This window comes from Aedes albopictus, chromosome 2 (genome assembly GCF_035046485.1).
Source record: "Aedes albopictus strain Foshan chromosome 2, AalbF5, whole genome shotgun sequence".
Lineage (NCBI taxonomy): Eukaryota > Metazoa > Arthropoda > Insecta > Diptera > Culicidae > Aedes > Aedes albopictus.
In genome coordinates this window covers 503,998,248-504,025,172 of record NC_085137.1, presented here as the reverse complement: position 1 = coordinate 504,025,172, position 26,925 = coordinate 503,998,248, and the positions used below count along the sequence as shown (strand labels likewise).

The window sequence follows — 26,925 nt, the reverse complement described above, 5'->3', positions numbered from 1 at the left end:
AAGTCTTAAATTTTACTTTATAACTAGCGGCACCTAGCGGTAAAATCACCAACTAATTAGTGAATCACCAGAATATTCTTGTCCTTCTAAACAACTTTGCCGAAGACGACACATTTCTATCTGCTTTGGTTTCCAAGATAGAGAAGTTTAAAATTTTACTTTATAACTAGCGCTACCTAGCGGTGAAATCGCCAACTAATTAGTAAATCACCAGAATATTGTTGTCCTTCTGAACAACTTTGCCGAAGACGACACATTTCTATCTGCTTTGGTTTTTCAAGATAGAGAAGTTTAAAATTTTACTTTATAACTAGCGCCACCTAGCCGTGAAATCACCAACTAGTTGGTGAATCACCAACTAATTTATGAATCACCAGAATGTTCTTGAACAACTTTGTTGAAGACGACACATTTCTATCTGCTTTCGATCCCGAGATAGAGAAGCTGAAATTTTACTTGTTAACTAGCAACACCCCCAGTTAATGGACGGTATTATGTAGATCGATCAGTGTTGCCATCTGCGGTCATAATTCCAAATAGTGAATGGCCACACATGATAGCCCTTGGTCAGTACTCTAACTACGCTGAACACATGTAGAAGGTAAACTAGCATCTAGTATGTGTAAATCAATAGAAATTGGTAAGTGCTCTGATTTATTTTACGTCCAATTTGATTTACGCCCCCCCGATAGTGGACGTAAATTAAGGTCGGAGTGCAACGTACAAAAAGCAGAAATTATAAAAGGCTGAAATAATAGATAATAAGCCTACTTCTCTCTGTATATCTATTTTTCTCTTACTATCCCACTCTCATTTTAGCTGTAATTCACCCTCGGAAGGAATCCCTGAAGGTCACAAAAGAAATCCAGTACAGAATCTCAGATAGGATCCTTAATGAAATCACGTGAGGAATCCCGGCTGGCAGCAGGGCAGGACTCCTTGAAAGAATAATTGAAGAAATCCCAGGAGAAAAAAGAATCCCGCAATATTCCTTGAAGGACCTTTAAAAGAATGCAAGTTGGAATCACTGGCGCAATCCTAGCAGGAATCCCAAAATCCCGGAAGGAATCTTCGAAGGAACTCCAGCAGTAACCCCTGAAGGTATGCCGACTACAACACTTGAAAGAAACCTTTCAAGATTTTCTATAGCAATCCCGGTAGAGATCCCTGAAGGAATCCCGGGAGGATTTCCTGAAGGAATTCTGGGAGGCATATCTAGTAGGATCCTGAGAGGAATCTTCGCTGAAAGCTCGGAAGAGTCCCTGAAATAATCACAGAAGAAATCTCGGGAGGAATTACTGTAAAAATCCCGAGAGGAGTGCCTGAAAAACTCCACTAGGATTCCCTGAATATATTTCGATAGAACTCTTTGAAAGAATACTTGGACAAATCTGTGAAGTAATTTCAGCAGAAATCCATGAATGAATAATGGCTAAAATTTCTGAAGTTATTCCTGAAGGAATCCCGTGAAAAGACACGGACACGTTTAGTGCTTCCAGTGAGCTATTCGCTCTTTGAAGGAAGCACGGCACTAGACAACGGACTAGCATGCAACGCCCAGTGGCACAGCCGAAAACTTTTCCTGACAGCTGCGGTGGGAATCGAACCCACGCTTCTCAGCACGATGTGACTGAATGATTGGTGACACTAGCCGCACGGCTACGAAGCCACACAAAGAATACTTGTTGGTATACTTGATGGAATCCTTAGAGGGATCATGACAGGAATACCGGCTGGAACCTGAGCAGGAATTCCTGCAAGAACCATAGAAGATATCCCGGAAGGAATTATTGAATAAATAACTGAAAAAAAAATCGGGTAGAATTTTTGGAAGAATCCCATCAGAAATTCTGGCACAAATACCTAAAAAATCTAGAATTGCCTGAAAAAAAATCTCAACGGAAACCTATATTCTTTCATTTTCCTTTTCGGGTGCAATCCCTTATAAGGAATCACTACAGGAACCCGGAAGGAATCTTTGAAGGAATTCCAGCACGAATCCCTGAAGGTATGCCGAAAAAAATAACTAAAAGATTCTTTTCAGGATTTTCCAAAGCAATCCCTGCAAAAATCCCTGAAGAGATCTCAAGAGCAATTCGGCAAGGAACATCTGTAGAAATCCCGGGAGGAATCCCGGGAGGAATCCTGGGAAGATTCTCGAGAGGAATATCTGAAGAAATCAAGAAGAAAAGTCCCGAAGATATCTCGAGAAAATCTTATCTCATATCACTTCTTCACCCTACTCTTTACCCTCTACCTTGCTGTCTTTTCTGCCCTCTATCCCAACCCTATATCCTACGCTCTATCGTAACCCTCAACCCTACCATCTGTCCTACCCTCTACCCTATCCTCTACCATAACCACTACCCTATCCAATGCCCTACCTTCTACCGAACCCTCTACTCTAGCCCTTCACCATACTCTCAATACTGTGCTTACCGTCTACCCTACCCTCCACCTTAACCCTTCATCCTACCCTCTACCCTACTCACCATTCTACCCTCTTCCCTAACCTTCTACTCTACCCCCTCCACCCTATCATTAACCCAAACCCTCTATCCGACCGCCAACTCCACCGCTCACCCTACCCTCTACCCTATTATCTATCCTGACCCTCTATCTCACCCTCTGCCCTTTTACTCAACAAGCCCGATCGATAGATACCCAACCCATTTTGCATGGTATCATAGCTAAAACTACCATTCAGTGGCCGCCATCTTGGATTATGGTGCGCCATCTTGGATTCCAAAATCCTACTCATCGAGGCCGATCGATAGATACCCATATTGCATAGGCCACATTCCGAACCAGTTTCAGGAACCAGTTTTGGGACCATCAGGTGGATAATGCCGTTTGATAACTGATGAGTTATCCATGAAGTTCTGCGAATTTTGGTGTGTCACACGGCAAGGTCATACAGAATGCCAGAATTGGCCACATCGTAGGGATCCCATGAATCAGTTTCGGGACCACCAAGTGGCCAATCTTGCTTTTGGCGTCTGACATGGTCACTGGATGTATTGTCTGAAAAAATTCTGCAACTTTTGATATGTCGCACGGCATGGATTCACCAAATTTGTAAAATGGCCACCTCTCGGGGGTCTCCGCGAATCCGTTTCGGGGCCTCAAGATTTAGTCCCCTGGACACCTGATGGCCAAAACTCATCTGGTCAGTTGACTTAGTGATTGAATCACTTTACTACTGCTTTTTCCGATGTATTCAGTTCTTCAAAAATTCAAATCAGCTGCGAAAAATACACTTTTGTGAAAACGGCCAAACCATGGTCCCTTTGGCGTCGGTTCCAAGTGGCCCCATCCGACCAAACCCTAGTTTTGAGCTGGATCCACAAAATTTTTAGCCCTAACGATGATTTTGAGTACAAAAACTTTATTATTTTATTAAGAAATGACTGTGAAAGCGTTGTGCCAAATCCGGGTCAATATGACACGAAATTTTTTTTGAACACCTTCGGAGGGTTAAGAAATTTATGGAATTTGTCGAAAGTTTACCATATTCGTAACGTCCTTAACCCGGGGGCGGTCGCGTCGTGTACTGAGCACACGCACCATGAAAAAAGTACGCTCGTGTCGCTGAGGGTAGCCGAAGAGGCGACCGCTCGAGGGTTAATTCAGGACGAACATTTCAAGACTCAATCATATTTTTCTAAAGAAATTCGAACCGTAAAACTTCAAATAATGTTCTCAAAAATCTTGCTAGAGTTCCTCCAAAATAATATTTCTACAGTTCGTGGAAGCGATTTGAAAATGGGTCGTGAGTCTTCTAAGTAGAATTCTTTCCAATATCTTGAAGAGTTTTCGACAAAAATAAACAAAAACATTCAGTCCGAACTTCTACAGAGTTTCGGAGATTTTTCAGATTTCAGGCCAAGATTTTCTCCAGGATTTCCAATCGAAAAGTACTAATTGATCAACCTTCGTCGTGCATGAGGGTCATTACACACATAGAAAATAATTTAGTTCGGTAATCACTTATTCGTGGTGAAATTGCTGAAGGAAATCCCGTAGGAGTTGCCTGGTAAATTTCCAAAGCGATTGCCTAAAAAAAAATCGAAAAGTAATGTCAAATGACATTTGAAGGGTTTTTACCCTCGTTTTTGTTTCAGTGTATATGTAAGTGTGATGTATCCCCTTTTCATAAAACTGTACTAGATTTACTAATACTATCACTGCAATAAAAAAGTTTTATCATAAAATCTTTTGTATGAGTTTCCCCACACATTTTTGAAATTTTTTGGGCCTCGGCTAAACGAGTGTCTATCACTGTACACGCCGTGCCTGCAATTAAAAACTGTGAAAGTGCTCAAAGAACACTAAGTTGATGTGAGGTTCCAAGTTCCAGTGGGAACGTACCCGATCAGAAAGGCATAACAAAATTATAACCGATTAAGTTATTTATTTCAAAGATTTTTCATAACAGAATGAGTTATAAAATTCGCAGGTTAGGTGTTAAAATGACAAAATATATAACTAAAATTGCTCTAGTCATAACATAATTATAACAGGTCTTGATACAATTATAACAAGCTTATAACAAAATGAGATATAAAAAATCAATCAAATTATATCACATGTTGTTATAAAGCAGTTATAAATATATTGGGTAAAAATTAAATAGTGTAAAAATTAACTCATTTTTGGGTACATAATCAATTTTTAGAGTGAAATTTTATTTTTAGTAAAAAGTTACTGGCATCAAAAAACTTCTCCACGTAGTATACATAAAACCCAGGGATTCGAACCTACGACGGCTAGATCTTAGAACAGGAGCTCGTCGTTTTTACCAGTGAGGCCATCACAGCACTTGAAGTGAGGGGCGATATATGCTGAAATGATTCTTCATATTGGTAGCTCATCTATAATTAGACCTGCTGATCCAACATACCGGAGAGGGAAAGTATGACGTTACCATACCCAGTTATGACGTCACCATGCACGTTACTACACTACAGTCCATTTAGTCACTCAGCTTCAATGTCGTGTGCGCTCGTTGTGCACTAGAGCCAGCGTTCACTACTTCGGAGCTGGAGGCCACATCGCTGTACCTACGCGAATGGACGTCACACGAAACTGTTTTTCCGCAACCAATGCTCCGATGGAGCTGAATTTTTTACTGTCACTCGCTTACATATGATACGTCAATTAAACGTTGAGATTTTTTTTTAAATTGTCTTTTTCTTATTAAAGAAAATACATTTCTTCATATATTTTTGGAAAATTTGCTAAAAATTAAGGAGATTGTCCCCAAAACTCGCCAATATCATGAATTTCATCAATCTGACGCAAAACCTGCATTCAGATGATCGAATAGTATTATATTCAGCTTTTAATTTATGGAAAAAGATTTAAAATTGGTTGAACAAAACGCAAGATATTTGAATTTTATTAAATTCCATATTTTAAAAAGTTGTAAAACTCGATATTGAGCTAAAACTCAAAAACTGTTCTACTTTAAATTTTTTGAAGTACGGTTTGGAAATCAGCGCTAAATTATGCTTCAAAAATTTTGGTCGTTAACAGAAGTTCACGACTTTCGTTTTATTTTGTAAACTAGTGTTATTATTTATTAATGATATTCCTTCTGCAAAGTTGTTCAGCAGTATTATGGCGCTTAAGTGGTGAATGTTTCAATAGGAATATCCACCGCAAATTCTTAACTTTAACAAAACAACTACACTTCATTTGCTAGTACATTACTATTTCGATCGGCAGATATGCATACATAGATTAGCTATGCGGAAAAAAGCTGTAGTTAATTGTAGTGATATTCACAACAGAGACTGAGTGACCACATACTAATAAATTTCGAAAAAATTGGAATTGGATTGAAAAGTTTAACTTTAAAACTAGAACTTAATTAATTACTGAGATCCTTCAGAATTTCTGATAGATTTTCCCTGATGGAGAATCCTTTAAGGAATATTTGATTCATAGGCTGAAGTAATTTGCTAAGAATGTCTTAAAGAATCTCCCTTATAGATTCTCTGAAGAAATTCTCAAGGGACAAAATGTATGTTGGATTTTAAACTTAAGTTAAACCTTGCTAGAAATCTCTATCACGAATGATCTGTATACTGTACAATTGAATTCATATTAGTAGTTTAAGTTGAGAGCTCCGACAGATCAAAGGTGACGTAATCTGGTCGGTGAAAAATAATTGGTGAATTGGAATGTGTTTTCGTGTTCGATGATCAGAGATGATGGTTCATAGGAGTGGTTTACTTGGGATCTCAACATATATATGAACTAATCTTCCAACAAATCCTTCTTTGAAGAATTCAAAGAGAAGGTCATGGAAAAAAGTCATGAAGGAATTGTTGAAGAAATCCTTAGAGGATTACCCGGAAGAATACGTGGAGGAATTTCTTATGGATTTTTTGCAGAAATTCCTGAAGGAAACCTTTGAAAATTATTGGAATTCTTTGGAGGAATTACCGTAGGAATCATTAAAGTAATTTTTTGTAGGAATCATCGGAAGCCTTTCTTAAGAAATCCTTGGAGAAGTAGATGCAGAATTCTTCAACCACAATTTCTAGAGGAACTCTAGAGGAAATCTCTTTAAGAACTTTTGGAGAAATATTTGATTATTTGACTAGACGATCGCCAGTAAGAATTCACGTAGGATTTGTTAAGAAAACTCTCGGAGAGAACTATAGATGACGAAGATATCACCAAATCACTTTTCCATGTTTTACGAAAGTGACCCCAAACTTTTGGCCTATACATCATATTGAGGGGTGACCCCAAACTTTTGGTCGATGACATCAATGATTAATTTACTTAATAACTTTTTTTCTAGATTTTTTAGCTAAGTTCTGTAAAAAGCAGTTGAAAGCTAATAGAAAATGGGTCATATTACCGCTCTCATCTTAAAATTTGGTCGACCCAACTTCCAGCGACACTGCCGTAAGTTTATATTCATTTTTTAGAAAATTTGGCAACTTTGGGTTAAGTTTACATACAAAATTTTTTGAAAAAGTTTCTTTTAAATCATGTACAAAGTTTCTTTGACTTATTATCTTTTGAATGAAACCTAGGGTTTTGAAATCGGACGCAAATTGGCGGAGATATGGGCCTAAAAAAATGACATGTTTTTGAGGGGGTGACCCCAAACTTTTGAACGGGAGTGTATATCAGGCTGAACTACTTAGCCCAGGGGTTCTCAAACTTTTTTTCCTTGCGACCCACTTTTAGTTGGTATAGAATTTTGCGACCCACTAGCACTTATTTCGAAAACATATATGTCATTTTAGAAAATTTGGAATAACCAATTAAATAAGTACATTTAATCGCTTTCGTTGTAACATAAGTTTGTTTGTGTCAAGAATGGTCAATTGAAGAATGTGATCAGCTCACGTTTCGTAGATTTTTTTAAAATATTTATAGCGTTTCAAAACAAAAGCGTTTGCTGAAACAGTCAAAATAAGGTTAAAATGCTCAAGCAATCAGCTTTAGTGAATGTTTGTCTCAAGAATTTGAGAAAGTTTGCAAATTTTTAATACAATATTTAATCATTCCGATTCCATGCAATTCTACTGAGCTCCACAGATTTTAAGAATTCTCTCACATATTTCACGATAAAAGTCCTCTTAAAATTAAATCTTTTTCTTGATACACACCTATTTACCTGTATTTTATTGAAGTCACTTTTATACAGCGGATAGACAAAATGATCGGGACAGGCAAAATTTTCACATTTCAAAAAATGTTCAACTAGCTGTAACTTTTCGAAAAGTGCATCAAATATTCTCAAATTTTTACTGTAAGTTCATCAACTAGTTGTGTATTAGTGATCCAAGTTTGGGAAAGATCGGGCCATTCTTCGCATAGTTATAAAGATTCTTGAAAAAGGTAAAATTATCCGATAGCCAACTTTGAGCTGTTATATCTCCGGATTCAATGAACCGAATGCAATGAAATTTTGACCATTTATGACTTATATAATGAGCTATGAAAAACCGTTGACTTAACTTAAAATTCTTAACACGGAAGAAAATTATAACGATTAGATTATTTATCTAATAAAACACCAAATTATCCAAAACATCAACATCGTTTCAAAATTCAAGATGCAAATTACAGTTCATTTAATTTCCCTCTGATTGACTTATACATAAATGTGTTTTGAAGGAAAGTTACAACATAGCCGCCAATAAATTGGAAAAGAAATGGAATGCATATTAAAAATAGACCAATTCACTAAAAAATCGTGAAAAAAGGAAATCGTTATAACTTTTTCTCTTGTTAAAAATTTCAAGCTAAGTCAAATGTTTTCCAGAGTTCATTATATAGGTCATGAATGGTCAAAATTTCATTGCAATCGGTTCATGGAATCCGGAGATATAACAGCTCAAAGTTGGCTATCGAATAATTTTACCTTTTTCAAGAATATTTATAACTTCGTGAAGAATGGCCCGATCTTTTCCGAATTTGGACCACTGATGCACAACTAGTTGATGAACTTACAGTGTAAATTTGAGAATATTTGATGCAGTTTTCGAAAAGTTACAGCTAGTTGAACATTTTGTCTATCCCCTGTAATTTCGATAAAGGTTCAGATCACTGAGATTCAACATTGAAGTTAAGCTTTACTTAAGTTCAGCAAAATGTGCAGCTAATTATGTGGAGATTACCAAACGCTCTGCCACAGAGAAACAGACGTAACACTTAGAACAAATTTCAATAAAAGAAACCCAGACTAATCCACCTAGTGGTGATAGTGGCTTTCTCGTCGAATATGTATTTATGATGTTTCCATCGACATAAGCCGAAATGTTTTTACATCATGAAGATACTTTATTTAGAAAAGCAAGAATTCTATCAAAACATGTCGCTTATTCGGGTTTGAATTGAAAACATAATGCAAGATAGAATATAACTGTTTTCACAATCACGGACCACTTTTTGGTATTCGACTAAGTTTTTTCTGCGTATTTTGGGCATCACAATTCTTGAGGCGCATTAATTTTATGTTCCAATAACCCCAATATTCACGGTAAAATTGAATGCGCATAAGCCTACCAACACAATAATTACTAAAATATTACTTTGAAATGATCGCTTTCTACTTATGAATGATGTCTCCTCCAGAACTTAACGTGCCACCGAAGAAGCTTCTCTGCACCTTGAGCTGTCATAGTTTTTGTTGAAAAAAAAAAAACAACAACAATCATCATAACCTCTTTTCGAGAATGGAATTTTTTTCAACTAGGTTTTAAAACAGTTTTATTGCTACTCTTAATGTGGTTTGCAAAACCTCTCCGAGAGTGGTCCACTTAGCCGGAAGATGCTCTTAAAGAGGTTATCATGAGGTTTTGATGTATACATCAGTTTTATTGCAAGTTTTATAAAATTATCTCTTATAGAGCCGAACAAAACTTGAAATGTTACTTGGGTTTTGATCACACACATACACACATACATACACACAGACATCACCTCAATTCGTCGAGCTGAGTTGATTGCTATATGTGACTCGACCCTCCGGGCCTTCTATCAAAAAGTCATTTTTGGAGTGAACATATGGCCTTTCCAGTACACTTAGGGTACGAGAAAGGCAAAACATTGTCACGAACATGTAATCGCCCAATGCTAAAAGTAGTGTGTTTGAGCCATCACTAGGTGGCTGTAGTGAGCCAACGTCAAACAGGAGCAAACACGATGTCAGCGCCGTGAGTGGTCAATCGGCCACCTACTGAATATTTGAATCAAACGTTAAAAAGGTGATCGATAGGAAGCGATCAGAGTGTGACATCTGTTTCTATGTGGTTCTGCAGTTTCTTGTGGAAATGAACTCATATTCTTCAGAACACTTGGATAATGGAGAAATAAGTCGGGGAAGCTTAAATGTATTCATTACGTAAATGGATTCATTTTTTTTACTTAAATAGTTCTTCCATCGCAGTTTACATCGAAATATATACAGTATTATCGAAATAAGCGATCAGATCGTTAGGCCAAAAACGTTATAAGGTCGGAAAGGTCATTGGGCCGAAAATGTTGTTAGGTCGAAAAGGTCACCAGGCCGATATACTTATCGTTTGGTCGAAAAAAACGTCATTAAGCCGGATCGGTCATTAGGCCGAAAAGGTCTTTAGACTGAAAAGGTCTTCAGGCCGAAAAGGTCTTTAGGCCGAAAAGGTCTTCCGACCAAAAAGGTCTTTTGGCCAGGTCTTGGCCAAATGACCTAGTTCTATACCTGAATTATTCGGCTTAATGACCTTTGCGGCCTTATGACTTTTGCGACCTAACGTCCTTTGCGGCCTAATTACCTAGTCGGCCTAATGACCTTTTCGGCCTAATGGTCTATTTTGCCTAATGACCAACAAAGCATACAACCGATTAAGCTTTTGTATTAATTTTAAAGGACGAGAAATATGTACATATGTATCATTGAAATAAAATATGTTTTGAAATACAACAGCTTAAGTTTTCAAAACATTTTGCACCATGCCTTCCTCTGCTTGTATGGGTCATATGAATAGGAACCCCAGCAAAGATTGGGAGTGATTTGCCATTAGAGGCAGGTCACCTTCTTTATAATTGCTTCATGTATCTTTATTTGGATATGAAGGGTCAGAATGCCGTTGGTAATGCTACGGTTCTATATTCATTCTATTCGAAAACAAGCAATTACCGTACCGTGTTCACTTTTGATACATATATAATGCTTTTAGCTCTATCACTTCTCTTACATAATATACACATAAAGCCGCTTATCTACGACACAACTAACTAACATACACTTCCTCGCCAATTCACTCACTCGCAAGTTTACTCAAGAATTCACTTACTCATAAGGGTCTCTAAGCGTAAGCTCAACTTACTCAATAACTCAATAACATATTCATTCAAAACAGCCACTCACTTACCCATCAACCCATTAATAAACCAACTCACTTATCAATTCACTCGCTTATCAACTTACTCATTTACTCATCAGCCCACACACTTACAAAATCTCACTCACCAAGGTACTCACTTACTCTTCAATTCACTTACTCGGTTGATCTCTCATCAATTGATTTGTTGATTGATTGTTCAGGACCTCCAGCAGTCGGTCTTCGATTTGGTTTCAACCCAAAAGTGTCCTTTTTATTTATAGAAAAATAGGCGATTACTAAGCCACTCACTTACCGACTCACTAATTCAATCAAATGATTGGGATAACACAGTGAAATAAAAAAGTGAAACTCATCAACTCACTTACCAACAATATTTCAAGCTTGCTTAAGTTCTGAAAATTTTCACATATTCCAGTCATTCAATTCAGCATCCTCTTTGTCATTATATTGGATCGGCTTCGTCATGCTTCACGACATGTGAGTCTCTTAACTAAGTTAAAATGTTTATGTTTGGTTTATGAGATCAATGCGCATTGCTGCAATATTTGAATTTAGATTGAAACTGCAAGTTGCGAAGAAATGAGCAACTCTAAAACCATTTCTTGCTCTTACATCAGTTCCAATAATTTATTAAACTTTCGCATATAAATATGAACAAAAATAAAATTTTACATTTTTACAAACGCTATCGTGGGCTAATCAATCCCAAACAAATAAAAAAAACACGATTTATTTTTCAATAAATCAATACTTCTGGATTTTGAACTTTAGAAAATTTCTGGAAAATGGTTTTCTGGGAAATGGTTCTTTCTGGAAAATGTCTTTCGGGCCAATGGCATTCTGGCGAAAGGTTTTCTGGCAAATATCGCACAATCTTTAGGACCTATAGAAATGTTTGGCCTGAAATGGAGTGTCACCCCCTTTCCGCTAAACGATGGTCGCCATATTTGAATGGCCTCTAACATGGATAGTGTAGACATCAACAACCATGTGTGCCTCAATCTCCTTGGAATCACATGGCTGATAATAAAGTCACCCAAAAACTTTAATTGCAAGCACGAAAAACCGGAAGTTGCCAATTTTCAGTGAGAAATCAAAGATTTTCTGTTGGTTTAGCGACCTAGCTTCTAGAAGAATGTTCAATGCATACACCTATAGTAATGATCAAGTCCCATTCAGGAATGATTTTATTAGTTGGGTCATTTTACCCCATCTTGGCATTTTGGGCTCTGTTCCCCTATCGCTCGAATTAAACCGGAATTTCACCGCATTGTTTGCTATTAATAAAGGTCCGGATCGGCCAAGGCGTTCCGGAGTTAAGGCCATTTCAGTGGTCCGGGACCGCACCTCTGGAACTGGCCGTACCGTCAAACGGGGTTACTTGCAACACGATGACATACATTAAAATTTAATATGAACATCTCTCTGTTATTTAAAGACTTTGATAGTTTTTAATATTATTTCTGTGAGTTTCAGTGCGCGTTTATATTTTAGTCATTTCTAACCAACATATTCCTTTATCACGGTGATTGTAACATAAGAGCTTAACATATTTGGGCTTATGGTATTATGGCTAATGGCGCTCCGGCTACTGTTATAGAATCTTAATTCTTAATAACAATGGTGTTAGGGCATTCGGCTGAAGGCCGTTGGGTCGAATGTCATTTGGTCGAAGTTCATTAGGTAAAAAAGTTATTTTGCCGAATGGCCATATTTTTTTTCGTTTTCTCTTTTATTCTGTCAAAATAATTGTTGAAGTTGGAGCTACTGTATGTTACCCACGAATCTTTCCTTCTTTTAAATATAGGCACAATAAACGGGTTTAAAATCTGTTAATTTTTTTTCAATAATTAAACTATTAGTTCCGCAATACCAATATTGCTTAATGGTTCAACAATTTATGCCAAAACTAGTCTTATGGCTAGTTTCCACTTGATAAGTACTGTGTAAAAGGATAGGACAAGTAATGCTCACGTAAAACTTTTGCAATCAAAACTACTTAGGCGTTCGCAGTTGATAAGTAATTCACAGCCAGAAAGATTTGCCAACAGATGGCACTGTCATGCGATGCTGTCAGTCATGTTGTTGATTTTCCGTACGGAATAATATGTCGATGTATTATTCCGTGAGTAAAAGGGACATTTCTCTTTCTTTGTGTTTCTTCTTTCGCGCCTGCGCGTGCACAGTGTGCATTAGTATTTAGCCGTGTCGCTCTATAATGTGTGCTCCGTCGTCCCTCAGCATGGCTGCATCTGAACACGAGATTGAATTTCTTGAGGTTGAATAACTTGCCGTTACGTAGTTTAAAACTTTATAAAGACACCCCAAAACTGAATTGTTTATAAATTGTTCGACTATTGAAAAAAGTATATTTACTTTTTTCAATAGTCGAACTATTTATACACAGCTGATGAGGAGACAATGATTCTAAAAACTGTTGCATCATAATCATTTCATTTCGTTTGTTGAATAAAATGTTCTATGGTGCACTAGAACCATGAGAAGTAAGGACTGTATTGGATGAAATTTGGACACAGAAAATAATGTATAGTTTTTGATTGCGTTCACAAAATCAAATATTTTTTTGATCAGGAATAATATATAATGTGTAGCTAATACCATAACAATGACAACAAATCCAGTTTGGTATTGGCGCAGATATTGTTAATATCATAAAATAAGATTTTAGCAAATTTTTTCATCCGTTTTAAAAATTGTAAAGGCTATAATTTTGATGTAACTCGTCAAGACGTCTGAAAATTTGACTCGAAGTTCTTAACAGAGTATCAATAAACTGGTAAAAAAATCTTAAAATTGGTTCAATACGTTTTTCTACTATTGAAAACTCAAATCGCTTCAAGGCATATTTTAGGTATATCTTAACCATTTTATTCCGTGTTGTTTTTTTTCCTTCTAAACCTTAGGGGGATAAATCTGCTCATCAGACACCCTAACAGGAAGGTTAGGGTAGTGTGGGGTTCAGGCCGTCTTCTACAACGCCGGTAGAAGCCAGGACTACTCTCTCCTCGACCCACAAAAACACATTCCTATGGTCGCCAAACCCTACGTCTCTCCGGAACCACCAGTGTACTATTTTGTTTGTACAACTGTCATGACTGTTCCGATTTTTATTAGCATTTGAAACTGTAAAACCATTATAAAAACTGTTCTTAGCCAAATTGCTTGAAAACTTTTCAAGTTATAACTGTGTGAATGTCACGATACAAAAAAAAACATGTTTGCTTATTGTGACTTTGTGCCACATATACGGCTATAACTTTATTACGGCTAAATCAAATTGAATGAAATTTTTACACAATATTTCTACATGTATACTTTACATACAGAACAGTTTTGATTGAAATCGGTTCAGTATTTTTGAATCTAGAGCTATAACGGTGAAGAAGGGATATTTTTTAAAACGTTCGTATGCTCAAACTTCTCAAATGGCAAAATTCTTGTTTCAACGATATCTCCACCAATATTCAACCGATTTTGATGAAATTTGTATAGTATTAGCTTTACGTAATACACTATTCCTGGTAAAAAATTAGTCATTTACCATTTTATTATGAAATGTTTCTGAATTCCAGGAATTCGTTCCGAGATCCCTACGAGAATTGCTTTGGGATTCCCTCAGAGTTTCTGCTTGGGATTCCTCCAGAAATTCCATCCTAGATCTATCTCGAAATTAATTCAGGATTGCTCCAGGAGTTCTTTCTGGGATACCTAAGGGAGTTCCCTCAGATATTATTCCAGCAATTTGTTTAGGATTTGTTCAGAACTTCCAGGAGTTCTCTCCAGGATTACTCCTGTAACTCCATACGGGATTCCTTCAGAGATTCCTTCATGGAATTCTCTAGAAATTCCTTCCGAGATTCCTCCAGAAGACTCCTATGAAATTATTCTGGAAGTTCTTTCAGGGATTCTTTCACGAGTTTTTTTTATGATTTCTCCAGAACCTTTTGGAATATCTTCAGATTTTTATCTGGGAAGAAACTATTGAAAGAATCTCTGAAATCGCTCGTGTAGATATTCCCTGCAAAACTGCTGGAGATATTCCTTAAGAAGCTGTTGGAGGAATTTTATAAGGAACTCAAGAGCAAGTCTTGGAGTACTTCCATAAAGAATAAAAAAAAAACTTCTGGAGTATTTCCATGAGCAAAATTTAAGAAACTTCCAGAATGAATTCCAGACTATGTAATCTGCAAGGAATCCCAGTAGAAGTTCTTGGAGGAATCCCGGAAGGATATCCTGGATAAATTATTGGACAAATCTTAGAAGGAACTCCTGGAAGAACCTTGACTTATTTTCCAAAAGTCTGGAACAGTGCTGAAAAATTCATTTCGTCATATCTGATTTCAAACACCTACAGCTCATTTTAGAAGCTAAACCTGAGAATATGGTATATGAAAAACTTGTGCGACTAGACTAGTTCTGCAACAAAGTCACGGAAAAACCGCTATTTTTCAAATATTTGATGTAAATGTCACGGACTACATTTGAAAAATGCCAAATGATATTCACCGTGAATATCATTGGGATTTTTCGAAGGTAGTCCGTGACATTTACCTTAAATATTCGAAAAGTAGCGGTTTTTCCGTGACTTTCTTGCAGAACTGGTCTAGTCGCACAAGTTTTTCATATAGGGTATCGCGCTACTTGGGCGGTGGTTTTCTTCGTCTGTTATTTTCGTCTGTTTTCCACTGTAACTCGGTCAATTTTGAACCGATTGACTTGAAATTTTGTACACGGGTAGATACTATACCTATCTCACCGCATTCCAATAATTGTGTCAATTGGTTCAAGATTGACTGAGTTATAGTGGAAAACAGACGAATATAGAAGCCACCGCCCAAGTAGCGCGATTCCCTACCATATTCTCAGATTCAGCTTGTAAAATGAGCTGTAGGTGATTGAATTCAGACATGACGAAATGAATTTTTCAGCACTGGTCTGGAAGTTCTGAAGAAATTCCGGAAAGAACTTTTGAAAAATTCCCGGAAGATACCCCGGGTAAAATTTTTGGAGAGGTCCCTGGTGTAATCTTAGAAGAAAATCCTGGTGAAATACCAGAAGAAACTATGAGAGGAACCCATAAATTTACTCCTAGAGGAAACCTAGAAGGAGTTCCTGGAGGAATCCCGGAAGAAGCTAGAGGAATTACAAAATGAAATTTTTGAGGATTCATATGAGAAACGTACAGAGAAAACCTAGATGAATCTCTAAAAGTTGTATCTTAGAAAGAAATCCTGGAAGAATCACTGAAAGAACTCCATGACGAATCTAAGAATGCATTCCTATAGAAATCCTAGAAGGAACTCCTGAAATGATCCCGGAAGGAATTCCTGCGGCAATCTCCGAATAAATATCTGAGTGAACCCCGGATAAAAAATACTTAAGAAATCCCGGATGAAATTATTGTAGAATAGTTCGAAAAAACTCCTGGTAGAATCTTAGAAAACACCTCTGGAGAAAACCCTGAAGGAACTCCTAGAAGATCAAAAAAAAAAAAAAACAAAATAATAAACCCTGAATTAGAAGGAACTCACGGAGGGATTTTTTGTAGAACTTCTAATGAAAATCTCAGAGACATTTTATAAGAATCCCCTGCGAACTTCTGGTGGATTTTTCGGTGGAACATCTGGAAGAATTTCAAGAGGACTTTCTGTGAAACTCCAAAGAAAAACCTTCGTACGGGATGCCAAAAGATTCATCACAAAGAATCTTTCGTGGATCTTCATTAAATTCCCCGTGAAGCTTTGTCCTACCTCGTATTTCATCTAAAACTCCACAAGGTAACCGTCAGAGTCCCAGCCGAATTCCTCCCACCGTAGTCCGAACTCCAATATTGCAGAATTTATAATTAGTATCCAACCATAGTTCTCGCTGTAATACCATTAAAAGTTTTTTTTTTAATTTCCTTTTATTTGTGAATTTTAACTTAGGCTAATTCTTCACACACCCATTAAAAGTTCCCTCAGAATGCCAGCGTCTCTCATTAGCATTTCCCTTGGAACTCCGTTGCACGGTGTCAAAATTTCGATTATCATCGAACTTCCATGTACCTCGGATCTTTCTTCACATAAAGTCAGCCTTTTCGCTATACTTTATAATTGGAAAGTTTTAAAATATTCCATCGGGGATATTTTGATTTATCTAAGTTTTTGGCTATTTTCCATACTAAAATTAATAGATTACTGATTTTTACCAAAAAACGTCCCATACAAAATGTATGGGAAAATTTTCACCGATAAAATATTTTCTCGTCTTCCGATTATGAATATATAGCCCAAATACTAACAATTTCCGAAGAAAAATCCGAGGTACATGAAAGTTCGATAATAATCGAGATTTTGACACCGTGGCGTTGAAATCTCACTATCTGGATTTTCCCCATACGCTATCTGATTTTTCCCCATCACACTTCCTGAGGAAACGAACAAAAGTTCTCTAAGTTCAAATCGAAAATAACAAGGCCACGAAACGCCACACGAACAACGAACAATTTATCTAGCAACCGTCGTATGCAGTGCCCTTTCCTTCACATCCTTCTTACAGCATCGTTTCGTAAAAATGCTGTCGGTTAAACAAATGTCAAAATTACTTACGGAAAAAGAAGGAATTTTAGTTGAGCGCTCTACTTGGGAACTGGAAACTTACCATTACAATGAAACTAGAAAGAACAGCCTGATATGTCATGTAAACTTCTGTGATATCCCACGCTCCAATCAAGAGAGCCTATAGCTCTTTACCAGTTAGCCTAGTGGTTAAGGCTATGGATCGCTTATCCAGAGACGGCGGGTTCGATTCCCGTTCCGGTCGGGAAAATTTTCTCGACTCCCTGGGCATAGTGTATCATTGTACTTGCCTCACAATATACAAATTCATGCAATGGCAGGCAAATGAAGCCCTTCAATTAATAACTGTGGAAGTGCTCGAAGAACACTAAGTTGAAGAGAGGCAGGCCAAGTCCCGGTGGGGACGTAGAGCCAAAAAGAAGAAGAAGAAGCTCTTTTCCACAGCGGGTCAAGAACAACAGGACGTCCTGAAGATTCAGGTTTCTGAAGTCAGTTTCACTTAATAAGTGTTTCCCGAGTACTCGGAAACGCAGTTGCGCGAAAACTGGACAGTTGCATATCAAATGATACGAAGTTCCATAATCGGATTCACAGCTATCACAGGCAAATGAATCAGCTTGCTGAATATTCGCCATGTGATAACTGAGTCGGCAGTGGCCAGTCAATGCTTTGACCAGCATGCTGCAATTCTGCTTCGACAGATTTTTTAGATACTTTGCCACCCCTAGAGATGGCTCAGTACAATACAATTTTGTTTGACGACATGACTTCAAACTATTCCAGTATTGTTTGTGCTGAGTGGCAGCCCAGGTGTCAATCTGAAGCTTTACCCATCACTTCGATATCGGAATAGCTAGCTCAGGGCCAATGAAGTCATGTGATGCTCCAGAGCGAGCTAACTCATCAGCCGATTCATTTCCAGCGATGGAAGAATGACCAGGTACCCATAGAAGGTGAACAGCGTTTGCTGAATTCAGCTCCTCGATTTGAGTTCGACAAGCGATAACTATCTTCGACCTGGAGTTGGCCGAAGCAAGTGCTTTAATAGAAGCCTAGCTATCTGAACAGAAGTATATTACTTTGCCCATTACGTGCTGCTGAAGTGCTGATTACACTCCGCACATAAGAGCAAAGATTTCGACCTGAAAAACGGTGCAGTGTCTACCAAGTGAATAAGACTGATACAGCCTTAGCTCATGAGAATAAACACCAGCACCTGCTCGACCTTCGAGAAGGGAGCCATCAGTGTAACATACGATGCCGTCTGAAATACTTCTCTCCAGATAACCAGATGTCCACTCTTCCCGGGAAGGGAATTTCGTGGAAAATGTCCTATATGGAAAATTACAAGCAATTGCAAGATCACTTGGAGCAAGGACAATTTTGTCCCAATTCACCAAAAGTTGAAACAACGAGGTGTGTGTTGAACTGCGATTCACAGGAGTTTCCTCTAGTAAACCGAGTACCCATTAGACTGGGTCAACAAAGTCGATTTTTTGGAACAAAGCTTTTTCGATTCCTTTTAGCGTCCAAAACAACTGTGCAAAATTTGGGAGCGATTGGTTGCTTCCCCGTATTCCGCATTGCGATTGAAATTTGTATGGAATTTAGTATGGGAAAACGTACTTTTTTGCAATTTTCTCATAAATTGATTTTTTTCGTCTAAAACAATCTAACTAATGACGTTGAAGTATAGCCTAGGATATGCCGAACAACTTTGCCGAAGACCGCAAAATGATCCGACACTTGTGAAAAAAGTTATAACGTACAGATTGCCCGGTGGTGCTTAACGTTTAACATGTAAAGGAATAACATCAATAATAAAATCTCAATTTTTGACCCAAGTTACCAGGCAAATAACTTTTTTCACAAGCCTCGGATCACTTTGCAGTCTTCGGCAAAGTTTTTCGGCATATCCTAGACTATACTTTAACGTCATTTGTTTTATGGTATTAGACAAAAGAATACAATTTTTGAGTAAAATGCAAAAAAGTACGTTTTCCCATACTAACTTCCATACAAATTTCAATCGCAATGCGGAATACGGAGACGCAGCCAATCGCTCCCAAATTTTGCACAGTTGTTTTGGGCGCTAATATAGATTGAATAAGCTTTGTTCCGGGTTGATACGATCAAATTTAAAGTTTCTCCATACAACGTTGACCCACTCTAGTACCCATAGACGGTAAGTGCAAGAAAGTGCTTCTTTTTTGAGATGAATGTGTAGTGGGGCAACGTCAAAGAGCACTTCGAGCGCTGCCGTAGGACTTGAAGAGAACGCTCCAGACATCGCCATTAAACACATCCTTTGGAGATGGCCTAATTCTGATTAGACCATTCTTACTTCGCCCTTTTGCCACCACACCAGACATCCATAAGGGGCTGTCCATTAGACCTGTTCACTTTTTTTGACCTACCCGTGTCACATCAAATTATCAATCCACATGCAAAAACAAGTCTTCAGTTCAAAAATGAGCCAAATTGATAAATGTTTAGAGGTGTATCAAATCGATTTTGTGTTTTTTCGAGCATGTTCACGAAAATGTACTCCAATATCCAGAAAATTGCACCGAAAAGGTACCGAAAACACCGTTAAAATATAGTTGGAACAATACTCTACAATTTTGCCGAAGACACTACGCTGTTTAAATTGCTTATTTCAAAGTAATTCAACAATTTTCGTTAAAAAATTTTTGTTTATCTGGAAAACAAGTTTTGTTCCAGCTTGAGTGTAATGCCAACATTAAAGAAGAGTTCAAACCATGCAGCATTGAAATAGCTATGCTATTAGGCGAAGTAAGTTACTAAAAAATGCTAAATGTATCTGTTTTACGTAGAAATTTTATAGACATGCGTAGAAATTCAACAGTGGGACAATTTGACTTCCCGAGCAGAAAAGAATAACAACTGAATAACATATCATGGTATTAATCTTAAATACCATTATACCTCGATATGCCCTTCATTAGGCTGTAATAAGAGGCAGGGGTCTCCAGTTAGCCTAGTGGTTAAGGCTATGGATCGCCAATCCGGAGACGGCGGGTTCGATTCCCGTTCCGGTCGGGAAAAATTTCTCGACTCCCTGGGCATAGTGTATCATTGTACTTGCCTCACAATGTACAAATTCATGCAATGGCAGGCAAAGAAAGCCCTTCAATTAATAACTGTGGAAGTGCTCAAAGAACACTAAGTTGAAGCGAGGCAGGCCAAGTCCCAGTGGGGACGTAGAGCCATAAAGAAGAAGAAGAAGAAGAGGCAAAATAACAAAAACGAATATCATAATTTAGTATAAGTCTTGTTATTTCGATAATGAATGCATACCTAAAATTTCAAGTCCAGTTTTTGTTATTCAAAAGGTATTGAATAACAAAGTAATAACATTTCTTGCTATTAAATTGAACATTTTTAGAAGCTCTAAGATGTAATAGCATAACTTATTCTTCGGTCATTTTCACTGCTAAATAAACAAATACCGCATCAATACCCATCTCTGCTCAAATACCTGCAATTGTTATTATGATGTTCTCATAAAGTTTCGTAGAATAACATAGCAATTACAATTTTTGGTATTCCCGGGTAGAGCTTAATGGCAAAAGAATGGCAAATTTTATCATTAAAACAGAATGTTTGAATGGCAAAATGTGTTATTTGTTTGTTTGAAATAAGAGTTAAAATAACAAAAATAATAACAAAATTTTGGTAGCAGAAAAACTTAAAAATAACTTATTTTGCTATTGTAATAACAAAGTAATGGTAAAGCATGTGGATTGAATTGAAGAACAAAATAAGTTATTATTGAGATATTGATAACAAAATAAGAGCCAAATTAACTGTTATCGGTGAATAACAAAATATGACATTCTTGAGTTATTGATAACAGAATAAGAACAAATTTAGCTGTTTGTGTGGCGATCAAAATAATGGTAGGTTTAGTTGTTCAAATTCAATTTTAAAATAATGGTAGATTCAGTTATTATTTCAAAGTAGCAGAAAAAAGGTAAAATGAGCTATTTTTTTTTCTTCAATAAAATTTAAGTTCATCAATCAATGTAAAAACAGTTTTATTTTGTGGAAATGAAAACTCAAAACGAAACGAACTTAAAAATTAAATTCACCTTGATGAACGTAGCCACCGTTGCCCCGCGATCTATTCTGGCTTCTCCTATTAAGGAACGTTTGCGCAGCGTAGGTTTGTTTGCGATAACATTCGCGATATGCTTATTAACCATTTTGGATTTCTCCATCGCAATCCCTACGGGGTCCTGGAGAATCAGGCGTCAGCAAAAATAAAAGTTTATGTTGTACACAACTAGTAGAATTGATGTTTACATGAGCAAGAAGAATCCCACTACACCAGTGCCCTAGTAGCTTTCTTAAAAAGATCGAAAAAGATAGAAACGTCGTTTTACAAATTATACTCTTTAATTGTTTGAGTTCTAAATTAACATAAATTTATGTGCATCAAATATAATCCATTGCGAATCAAGCACACTGCTGAGAATCCGGATTTGTTTACTTTTGCGAAATACGTCAAATTGAAAAGTTATGCTTGAAATATACAATATAATAGTTAATGGTATATTAAGAGTAAAATATGTTATGGTGCCTAATGATTATAAATAATTTCTCACAATATCAAAATAATGGCAAAATTAACTAGGTAATGTAAATTATGTTACTGTTTTGATATTTTATACAATTCATTATAAAAGGTGCTAAATTGCAAGTTTTACCATGATAGTAATTTTTGTTATTGATGTGTTATTTAGCATTATTCATGAATAACATATCAATGACAAGATTTGCTATGATTGTATATTTTGCTATTGATTTGCTATTCTAAGTTTTTCATAATAACAGAAGAATGGCAAAATGAGATATGATGGCAAAACCAGTTATTATTTTGTCCTTTGTTTGCCATTAGCCTCTACCCGGGTTAGAGCACAGGTTGCTCTTTGTATGGTATTTGGAAGGTATTCCCCTCTGCTCGGGAATTGACATGCTTTTCATAGAGTCTTCGAACAAAGTATGTTATTTCTTTATGTTTCATGAAAATATATGTGAAAATAGCGCACTTGGTGCAAAAAAGTCAAAATCTTCAAAAACAAACATGGGACAACTATGCTTAGAACGGCAGTATGTCGCCAATCAGAGATACCACAGCATAGGATTGAATTGCATCATGTTATCCAATTTCACCGCTTATGCGAGGTTATTGTCACCACGCGTCACACACCGGCTGACAGTGATGTTCGTGACCATCAGACAAAAAACTAACCGCGAGTTTGGTCTCTTTGCGAACTCTCTTTTGGCACCATTCCTCTCGTCTGCTTCTCTACCTTTTCATCAATGAAAATGAACGTCATTCACACCGCGCGAGGCATGAATGAACCTGGGCCAGAGTAGGCACGGCACGGCGGCGGCGGATGTGCAAAATGGATCGCCAGAAAACCTTGCGAAAGGAGGGACCTCGTTTTCTGAATGATGTGAGCATAATCACGTATTTAAGGTGTGAGTCACTTGTCGTTCCGGAATCAGAACTCACATGATCGCAGGAGGCGGCTTTTCAATGGGGAGATCACTTGGTAACAACGCGGTTGCCATCGCGCCGTCGCCGCCTACTAGATGGATTGATGCTCTCGCACCGCCGGTGACGACCCGTGCTCTTCTCTATTGTCTCTCACTCTTTTGGTGGACACGTTTTCGTGATTCACCATGACGTTGCCAAATTTAGGTACCTATAGGGGCTTTTGTATTGAAGGTATCCGTTTGGAAACTACTTGGTTTGGTTTTTATTATTGCATCATATGTCTTTCGGTCTACGTTGACCTATTATTACCATGAATGAGTTGCCAATTGAATGGATGGGGGGGGGACCTATATCGGTGGACGGCATGCTGCGTGGTCATCCAAGAATGTATTCCTGGAACGGAGGACGCCTACTTTGACGAGCCCTCATGATAGACCAATTCCGGTTGGAGAAACATGGGATTGGACGGTTTAGCTAACATGATTCGATTTCGATTACTTCAGCTAGCTTAGCTATGGACCTCAAACGAAATCACTCTAGTAATTGAAGTTCGGTGCATTTTTTTCATTATCATTTTTTTTTAAATTTACTTCCTTTAATTTTGGAAGAAACGCAGAGGTGATCTTGGTCTCTAGTAGCAACGCACGTCACACTAAGCTTTCTTTCCTTCCCGGATTATCGTTAGGACGTGGCCGGCGCCGTTATTGACGTTACAAAGGACCCTCCCTTGAATTTCTTCAGGAATTCCTCCAAAAGTTGCTTTGAGAATTCCTTCAGAGCATTTTTCAGTAATTCCTCCAGAAATTTCTTTAAGACTAGTTTCAGCGATTTCTTCAGGCATTCCTCCAGGAGTTTAGTCAGGAATTCATTCACGAAATTTCTGAGAAGTTTTTCCAGAAATTTCTGAACGAATTTCTACAGCAATTTCTCTGAGAACTTCAGGTGTTCCTCCTTCTTTAGAGATTTCCTCCAGAGAATATGTTTTTAAAGAAATTTCTTTAGAATTTTTTTTCCAGGGAATATTTTTTTAAGAAATCCCTCCAAGACTTTTTTTCAGAAATTCCTTCTGGAGTTTCTTCTGAAATTCATTGAGAAATTCTTCCAAGAATTCTTCAGGAATCACTTCAATGATTTCTTTAGGAATTCCTCCAGAAGTTACTTTGGGAATTCTTACAGGAATTTCTTCAGGAATTGTTCCAGAGATTTCTTCTGGAGTTTCGTCAGGAATTTCTTCACAAATTCCACCAGAAGTTTCTGCAGAAATTCATTCAGGAATTTCAATCAGGACATTCTATCAGAAGTTCCTCCAGATGTTTGTTAAGGATTTTTTCAGCGATTTCTCCAGAGGTTTCTCCAGGAATTCGGCCAGAAAATTGTGGAGTATTTTTTTTCAGAAATTCCTCCAAGATTTTTCTCAGGTTTCTCTCCAGGAAATCCTCCAGAGATTTCTTCTGGAATTTCTTCAGCAATCTCTCCAAGGGTTTCTTCAGAAATTTCTTTAAGACTAGTTTCAGAGATTTCTTCAGGCATTCCTCCAGTAGTTTCTTCAGAAATTCATTCAAGAAACTTCTGAGAAGTTTTCCCAGAAATGTATGATTGAATTTCTACAGCAATTTTTCTGAGAACTTTAGGAGTTTCTTCAGGAATGCATTCAGGAATTTCTTTAGAAATCTCCTCCAGGGTTTTTTCAAATTCCTCCAGGACTTTTTTGTAGAAATTCCTTCTGGAGTTTCTTCAGGAATTCATTGAGGAATTTCTCCAAGAATTCTTCAGGAATCCTTTCAATGATTTCTTTAGGAATTCCTCCAGAAGTTACTTTAGTAATTCTTCCAGGAATTTCTTCAGGAATGGTTCAAGAGATTCCTTCGCGAGTTTCTCCATGAGTTTCGTCAGTAATCTCTTAAGAAATTTCTTCACAAATTCCACCAGAAGTTTCTGCAGGAATTCATCCAGGAATTTCTATCAGGACATTCTATAAGAAGTTCCTCCAGATGTTTGTTAAGGATTTTTTCAGCAATTTCTCCAGAGGTTTCTCCAGGAATTCGGCCAGAAAATTGTGGAGTATTTTTTTCAGAAATTCCTCCAAGATTTTTCTCAAGTTTCTCTCCAGGAAATCCTCCAGAGATTTCTTCAGGAATTTCTTCAGCAATCTCTCCAAGGGTTTCTTCAGAAATTTCTTTAAGACTAGTTTTAGAGATTTCTTCAGGCATTCCTCCAGTAGTTTCTTCAGAAATTCATTCAAGAAACTTCTGAGAAGTTTTCCCAGAAATTTATGATTGAATTTCTACAGCAATTTTTCTGAGAACTTTAGGAATTTCTTCAGGAATGCATTCAGGAATTTCTTGAGAAATCTCCTCCAGGGTTTTTTTTTCAAATTCCTCCAGGACTTTTTTGTAGAAATTCCTTCTGGAGTTTCTTCAGGAATTCATTGAGGAATTTCTCCAAGAATTCTTCAGGAATCCTTTCAATGATTTCTTTAGGAATTCCTCCAGAAGTTACTTTAGTAATTCTTCCAGGAATTTCTTCAGGAATGGTTCAAGAGATTCCTTCGCGAGTTTCTCCATGAGTTTCGTCAGTAATCCCTTAAGAAATTTCTTCACAAATTCCACCAGAAGTTTCTGCAGGAATTCATCCAGGAATTTCTATCAGGACATTCTATAAAAAGTTCCTCCAGATGTTTGTTATGGATTTTTTCAGGGATTTCTCCAGATGTTTCTCCAGGAATTCTGCCAGAAAATTGTGGAGTATTTTTTTTTTCAGAAATTGCTCCAAGATTTTTCTCAAGTTTCTCTCCAGGAAATCCTCCAGAGATTTCTTCTGGAATTTCTTCAGCAATCTCTCCAAGGGTTTCTTCTGAAATTTCTTTAAGACTAGTTTCAGAGATTTCTTCAGGCATTCCTCCAGTAGTTTCTTCAGAAATTCATCCAAGAAACTTCTGAGAAGTTTTCCCAGAAATTTATGATTGAATTTCTACAGCAATTTTTCTGAGAACTTTAGGAGTTTCTTCAGGAATGCATTCAGGAATTTCTTGAGAAATCTCCTCCAGGGTTTTTTTAAATTCCTCCAGGACTTTTTTGTAGAAATTCCTTCTGGAGTTTCTTCAGGAATTCATTGAGGAATTTCTCCAAGAATTCTTCAGGAATCCTTTCAATGATTTCTTTAGGAATTCCTCCAGAAGTTACTTTAGTAATTCTTCCAGGAATTTCTTCAGGAATGGTTCAAGAGATTCCTTCGCGAGTTTCTCCATGAGTTTCGTCAGTAATCTCTTAAGAAATTTCTTCACAAATTCCACCAGAAGTTTCTGCAGGAATTCATCCAGGAATTTCTATCAGGACATTCTATAAGATGTTCCTCCAGATGTTTGTTCAGGATTTTTTTTCAAGGATTTCTCCAGAGATTTCTCCAGGAATTCTGCCAGAAAATTGTGGAGTATTTTTTTCAGAACTTGCTCCAAGATTTTTCTCAGGAATCTCTTCAGGAAATCCTCCAGAGATTTCTTCTGGAATTTCTTGAGCAATCCCTCCAAGGATTTCTTCAGGAATTCCTCCAGGACTTTGTTCGGGAATTCCTGCAGGAGTTCCATCTGGAATGCCATCAGAAGATTCTTCGGGAATTCCTCTAGTAGTTCCATTAGGAATTTCGCCTGGAGTTGCTTTGGGAGTTTCTCAGAAATTTCAATCGTTAATGCCTTCTGGAGTTATATCAGGAATTCCTGCGGAAGCTCAATCTGGAACTTATCCAAAAGTTCTTTTTATTTTTTGATGTACCACAATAGATCAAATATTGGTCGCAGTGGTTTATGCCCCGAATAGAGAAAAAAGAGTTCTTTTGATTAGTAGTTCCCTCAGGAATTTCTCCATGAGTATGTTCGGGAATTTCCCCAGGACTTTCTTCGGGTGATCTTGGTCTCTAGTAGCAACGCACGTCACACTAAGATTTCTTCCCTTCCCCG

The 26,925-nt window shown here is 37.4% G+C and overlaps 1 protein-coding gene across 6 annotated transcripts in view; it reads left to right on the top strand.

The window, feature by feature from the left end:
* The window catches only part of LOC109407819 (ribonuclease P protein subunit p25-like protein), a 606,744-nt gene that overhangs the window by 250,379 nt on the left and 329,440 nt on the right, over positions 1-26,925 (top strand). The window contains exon 2 of one of the 6 annotated variants that reach the window (XM_062854477.1): positions 820-1,101. The exons of the other annotated variants lie outside the window; for them this stretch is intronic. The gene's annotated coding sequence lies outside the window, so the exon portion shown is untranslated. The remainder of the gene's footprint in view (positions 1-819; positions 1,102-26,925) is intronic. 6 annotated transcript variants of the gene reach the window in all.